Source organism: Tachysurus vachellii, chromosome 10, assembly GCF_030014155.1.
Source record: "Tachysurus vachellii isolate PV-2020 chromosome 10, HZAU_Pvac_v1, whole genome shotgun sequence".
NCBI classification, from domain to species: domain Eukaryota; kingdom Metazoa; phylum Chordata; class Actinopteri; order Siluriformes; family Bagridae; genus Tachysurus; species Tachysurus vachellii.
Genome location: NC_083469.1, coordinates 2,569,001 through 2,575,000, shown reverse-complemented (window position 1 = coordinate 2,575,000; position 6,000 = coordinate 2,569,001). Strand labels below are relative to the sequence as shown.

The window sequence follows — 6,000 nt, the reverse complement described above, 5'->3', positions numbered from 1 at the left end:
TGGTTAGCACGTTCGCCTCACACCTCCAGGGTTGGGGGTTCGATTCCCGCCTCCACCTTGTGTGTGGAGTTTGCATGTCCTCCCCGTGCCTCGGGGGTTTCCTCCGGGTACTCCGGTTTCCTCCCCCGGTCCAAAGACATGCATGGTAGGTTGATTGGCATCTCTGGAAAATTGTCCGTAGTGTGTGATTGTGTGAGTGAATGAGAGTGTGTGTGTGTGCCCTGTGATGGGTTGGCACTCGGTCCAGGGTGTATCCTGCCTTGATGCCCGATGACGCCTGAGATAGGCACAGGCTCCCCGTGACCCGAGGTAGTTCGGATAAGCGGTAGAAAATGAATGAGTGAGTGAGTGAGTGTGTCTGAACACGTGTGTTGGGTCTCGTCTCCGCCCCCTTCCTGTAATTGGCTAAGATCCTGATTGTTTGTACCTGGTTTAAGTTCACCATTAGTGAGTTTGTGTCTTTATTCCAACATTTAGTGCATTTAGTTTGTTATAACAAGTCTATTTTTATTGTGCTTTCTACTTCCTGTTCTCGCTGTTAATACTTCCTGTCGTTTCTGTTATTCCTTCATTCCCATTTCCTCTGTTATTATCTACTTCCTGTTTTCTCAGTTATTCCCTAGTTTCTTTCTTCTTTGTTATTATCTACTTCCTGTCTTATTAGTGCACTCAATAACAGCCCTGGGTTCTCTGTGCCTGTGGCAGGTTGAACTTTTTCAGTTCCTGAAGGAACAATGGGACTTTTTCACAATGGAGTCAATGTGAATGTCCCACTTCAGGTCCTAGGGTGGTGGTTCCTAGGAGCTTGAATGATTCCACTGCAGCCACAGTGCTTTTCATGAGGGCAAGGAGGGGGTTCTCCTTAAGTTTACGTTCATCTCCACAGTTTTCAGCATGTCCAGCTCCATCTTGTTGTGACCTCACCAGACTGTCAACTCCTCAATCTCTTGTCTGTATTCAGACTGGTCTCCGTCCCGGATGAGACCGATGACTGTAGTGTCATCTGCAAATATCAGGAGCTTGACAGAGGGGTGTTTAGATGTGCAGTCATTTGTGTATAGAGAGAAAAGCAGTGGGGAGAGAATGCAGCCCTGAGGAACTCCAGTGCTGATGGTGTGGGTGTTGGATGTGAGTTTTCCCAGCTTCACTCGCAGATACCTGTCTGTCAGGAAGCTGGCTTTCCACTGACAGATGGAGGTTGACCTGGAATGATGGTGTTGAAATCAGAGCTGAAGTCTACAAACAAGATCTTTGCATAAGTCCCTGGTTTGTCCAGATGTTGGCGGATGTAGTGCAGTCCCATGTAGTGCAGTCATCCATAGATCTGTTCGCTTGGTAAGTGAGGTTGCATGGGGTTTAGCAAACTGCATGGGGTTTAGCAAGGGTCCAGTGATGTCCTTCAAGTAGGTCAACACCAGCCTCTCAAATAGCTTCATGACCACAGAAGTTAAAGCAACGGATCTGTAGTCTTTTAGACCTGTTGTTATTGGTTTCTTGGGTACAGGGATGATGGTGGAGCGTTTGAAGCAGGAAGGAACTTTGCACAGCTCCAGTGATCTGTTGAAGATCAACGTGAAGATGGATGATAGCTGTACAGTGCAGGCTTTGATGCAGGCTGCAGAGACACTGTCTGCGCCTTTGGCTTTTCTTACCTTCTGTTTGCTGAAGACTTTGCGTACATCATCTTCACAGATCTTGAGTACAGGCTGAGGAACAATAGGGGGGAGGGAGGGTGTGATGGTCGTGTTGTAAGGTAGTCAGAGCGGGTGTGAGGTGTCAGACCAGACTTTTGTTTTTCAGTCGATCTCGTTCAGGTCTTTAGCCATTTGTTGATTGGCTTCAGTGCCGCAGGATGGGATCCTGTAACCGGTGATGGCTTTCAGGCCTTTCCACACTGATGTTTTACTTTGCTACTCTTATCTCCCTATTTAGTGTGTATTTGGCCTGTTTGTACAAGGTTTTGTCCCCACTTCTGTATGTGTCCTCTTTGGCTTGGTGAAGCTGTTTGAGTTTGCACTGAACCAAGGTTTGTTGTTGTTAAATGTTGAATAAGTCCTGCAGGGAACACACACGTCCTCACAGAAACTGATGTAGGATGTCCCGGTGTCAGTGAGCTCATGCAGCCCCAAAAACTCTCCAATCCGTGAGGCCGAAGCAGGCTTGTAACTCCCGCTCTTATTCATTTGTCCATCTCTTTACAGATCTTACAACAGGATTAGCAGATTTAAGTTTCTGCTTGTAGGCTGGTAGAAGAACCAAACAGTGATCAGAGAGTCCAAGAGCTGCACTAAGAACAGAGTGGTATGGATCCTTTAATACGGTGTAGCAGTATATTGGTGACCCTGGTGGGACATGTGATGTGCTGTCTGTATTTAGGTGGGTGGGTATTTAGGTTATTGTTATTCAAATCACTGAGAATGAGAGTGTAAGAGTCCGGATGCTCTGCTCTGTTTGTGGGATGTGATCGGCTAACAGTTCTAGCTCTACACACAGGCATGTCAGGAGGAATGTACACACTCACCAGAATAAACAAGCAGAACTCCCATGGTGAATAAAATGACTTTCTGTTAATAGAAATAATCTATCTGTCTATCTGTCTGTCTGTCTGTCTGTCTGTCTGTCTACACACACATATCTATCTATCTATCTATCTATCTATCTGTCTGTCTGTCTGTCTGTCTGTCTACACACACATATCTATCTATCTATCTATCTATCTGTCTGTCTGTCTGTCTGTCTGTCTGTCTGTCTGTCTGTCTGTCTGTCTACACACATATCTATCTATCTATCTATCTATCTATCTATCTATCTATCTATCTATCTATCTATCTATCTATCTATCTATCTGTCTGTCTGTCTGTCTGTCTGTCTACACACACATATCTGTCTATCTATCTATCTATCTATCTATCTATCTATCTATCTATCTATCTATCTATCTATCTATCTATTTGTCTGTCTGTCTGTCTGTCTGTCTGTCTACACACATATCTGTCTATCTATCTATCTATCTATCTATCTATCTATCTATCTATCTATCTATCTATCTATCTATCTATCTATCTGTCTGTCTGTCTGTCTGTCTGTCTGTCTACACACACATATCTATCTATCTATCTATCTATCTATCTATCTATCTATCTATCTATCTATCTATCTATCTGTCTGTCTGTCTGTCTGTCTGTCTGTCTGTCTACACACATATTTATCTATCTATCTATCTATCTATCTATCTATCTATCTATCTATCTATCTATCTATCTATCTATCTATCTATCTATCTGTCTGTCTGTCTGTCTGTCTGTCTACACACACATATCTATCTATCTATCTATCTATCTATCTATCTATCTATCTATCTATCTATCTATCTATCTATTTGCCTGTCTGTCTGTCTGTCTGTCTGTCTGTCTGTCTGTCTGTCTGTCTACACACATATCTATCTATCTATCTATCTATCTATCTATCTATCTATCTATCTATCTATCTGTCTGTCTGTCTGTCTACACACACATATCTATCTATCTATCTATCTATCTATCTATCTATCTATCTATCTATCTATCTATCTATCTATCTATCTATTCTTATTTCTGTAGTTCCTGTTCTCTCTGTTATTTCCTAGTTCCTGTAATTTCATACTTCCTGTTTCCTCTGTTATTCACTACTTCCTGTGTTGTCTTTTAGTCTCCTGTTTCCTATCTAATTCCTTACTTCCTGTTTCCTCTGTTATTCCTTACTTGCAGTGTTCTCTGTTATTTCCTGCTTTCTGTGTTTCTTATTATTCCTTACTTCCTGTGATCTTCCTGTGATTTATGATTATAAATCTCTTCCTCTATGAGCTTTGCCTCACCTTCATTTATTTTCCTGAAACACACATCACACCGAGTTCACACACTCGTGTCCCGGCTTTCATCCCGTTTTCATCTCCCCTCACCAGTCGCTCATCATTTGTTCCATTCGGATGACAGAAATCCTTGCTGCTTTAAGTTTCAGCTTATCCCGAGCGCTCACACTGGAGACTCCCGTGAGGCTCCTGTGACTAACGTATTCATATAATCAACTTTCTGACCAATCAGAATGAGGGAGGAGATAATTAACATGCTGTCTGCAGGATCCTCAAACATGCTCCATTTCCTTGTGTATTGTTTACACCCTGAGCTTAAAAGAAGCTCGTATGCATTTCGGTCTATTTTACATTTCTCCTGCTGTATTAATGATAAGAAGCGAAGCGTCCTGAGGGACACAATCAGTCGTTGTGACCGGAGGCACGAAGGCAGACAGGGAGCTTCACTGTTAGATCATAAAAGAGAAAATCCCGGCTCTGTCCTTCCTGCCGAGACGGAGCGGGCCGTTCCGTCGTCTCCGAAACCTAATGAAAGGATTTTTTTTCCCCATCAGTCTGAAACAGTCGGAGAGTCCGACATGTCTTCTTTTGATGTAGGAGTGTGTGAGGAGCTTGGCTGCCTCGGTCCTGCTCTCCAAGCTGGCTGACATGTCAACAGTCTAGATGCAACCTTAAGTACAATTTCACTGATCTGTACACGTCACTGCAGCCGTGGCTGTCTTTCAAAAAATAACAAAGATCCAGGGAAACTTTAATTTCATCATTTTTTCTTTTGTTCTTTTCATTCTTTCACTGTCAGAAGCAATGACATTCAATGTGTTTACATGTAAAATATTTCCCCTGGGTCCTAGTAAACTCTGTCTGAACAGAATCCTGTGTTTGTGTGGTCAGAGGTATCACACCACTCCTACTGCCCCCCCGGGGTTAACACTGAATCCTGGCTCTTCAGAATCTGCCCTTGTGTCACACTGTACATTCCTAAACCCTACTGTAACCTTCATCTCATTTGCATATTCACGCATCAACAACCCTGATTGGATAAATCCGGCGTGCGACCGCTTTAAATAACGTCTCGTCTCACGCTTTCACGTCAGTGAGGAAAAAAGTTCGTCTCTGTGCTTCTGCACCCGAGCAGCTTCTGTTATCTTTCACAGCTTTCTCATCTTTTTTGCTCTGTTTAACTTTGTCCTGTAGTCCACCAGACGTTCCTTCGTCCGTATCCGACTTCCTCTAATGTTTCAGCGTGACGTATTTCCCCCTCTCTACACCGCGCACTTCTGTGATGTTCAGTGTTTTGTCTCCTGACTCTATCTACAGAGTCGTTTGTGTTAAGTGTCTCTACGTCCTGGTTTTCACCTGATACGAGGCAAAGAGGCGCCGTTCAGGTTCTGATTGGGTTTCTGTTGCTAAGCGACCAGCCCTAACATTCTAACAGCGCGTGGTTTCACACTGTACACGTTCAACACTGCCGTGTGGAGTTAACACTGTAAAAGCCGAGCTGACTCTGATTTATAACCCCGGGGGTAAAGACCTGCTTCATGACCTCACTACTACATTACACTTCTGAACCCTTCCTCTACCCCGGGGGTAAAACTGAGGTTTAGAGAGACCAGAACCCAGAGTTAAGAGCAGTGTGAAAAGCTCTACACAGGGCTAAGATTAGAAGATGAGTAAAGTTATTTTCTGTGTGTGTATTTCATGTTATTTTCATCATCCAGCGCTTTTTGGTTCTTGGAACGCTGAGCAAGCAATTTCTTATCGCTGAACATTTATCAAATCACACTTTCATAATGTTTTGATGAGAAAGGAGGAAAATTATCATCCAGAGATTACACTTGGTGGGTGGGGCCTAGTCTCTTTGTCTCTCTCTTGCCTGTCAATCACAGAGATTTTACCCAATCATGTGCATCTCTGAGCTTCTGTATGAGAAAGAGATCAGACAGCACTTTAGACTGTCTGGCTTTGTGTATGTTGTTTGAAGGAAGACGTCTGTCTGTCTGTCTGCCTGTCTGTCTGCCTGTCTGTTTGTCTGTCTGCCTGTCTGTCTGCCTGTCTGTCTGCCTGTCTGTCTGCCTGTCTGTTTGTCTGTCTGCCTGTCTGTCTGCCTGTCTGTTTGTCTGTCTGTCTGCCTGTCTGTCTGTCTGTCTGTCTCT

At 43.7% G+C, this 6,000-nt stretch overlaps 1 protein-coding gene across 2 annotated transcripts in view; it reads left to right on the top strand.

Moving 5' to 3' along the window:
* dlgap2a (discs, large (Drosophila) homolog-associated protein 2a) overlaps window positions 1-6,000 on the top strand; it is a 266,024-nt gene that overhangs the window by 199,927 nt on the left and 60,097 nt on the right. The gene's annotated exons all lie outside the window — the stretch shown is intronic.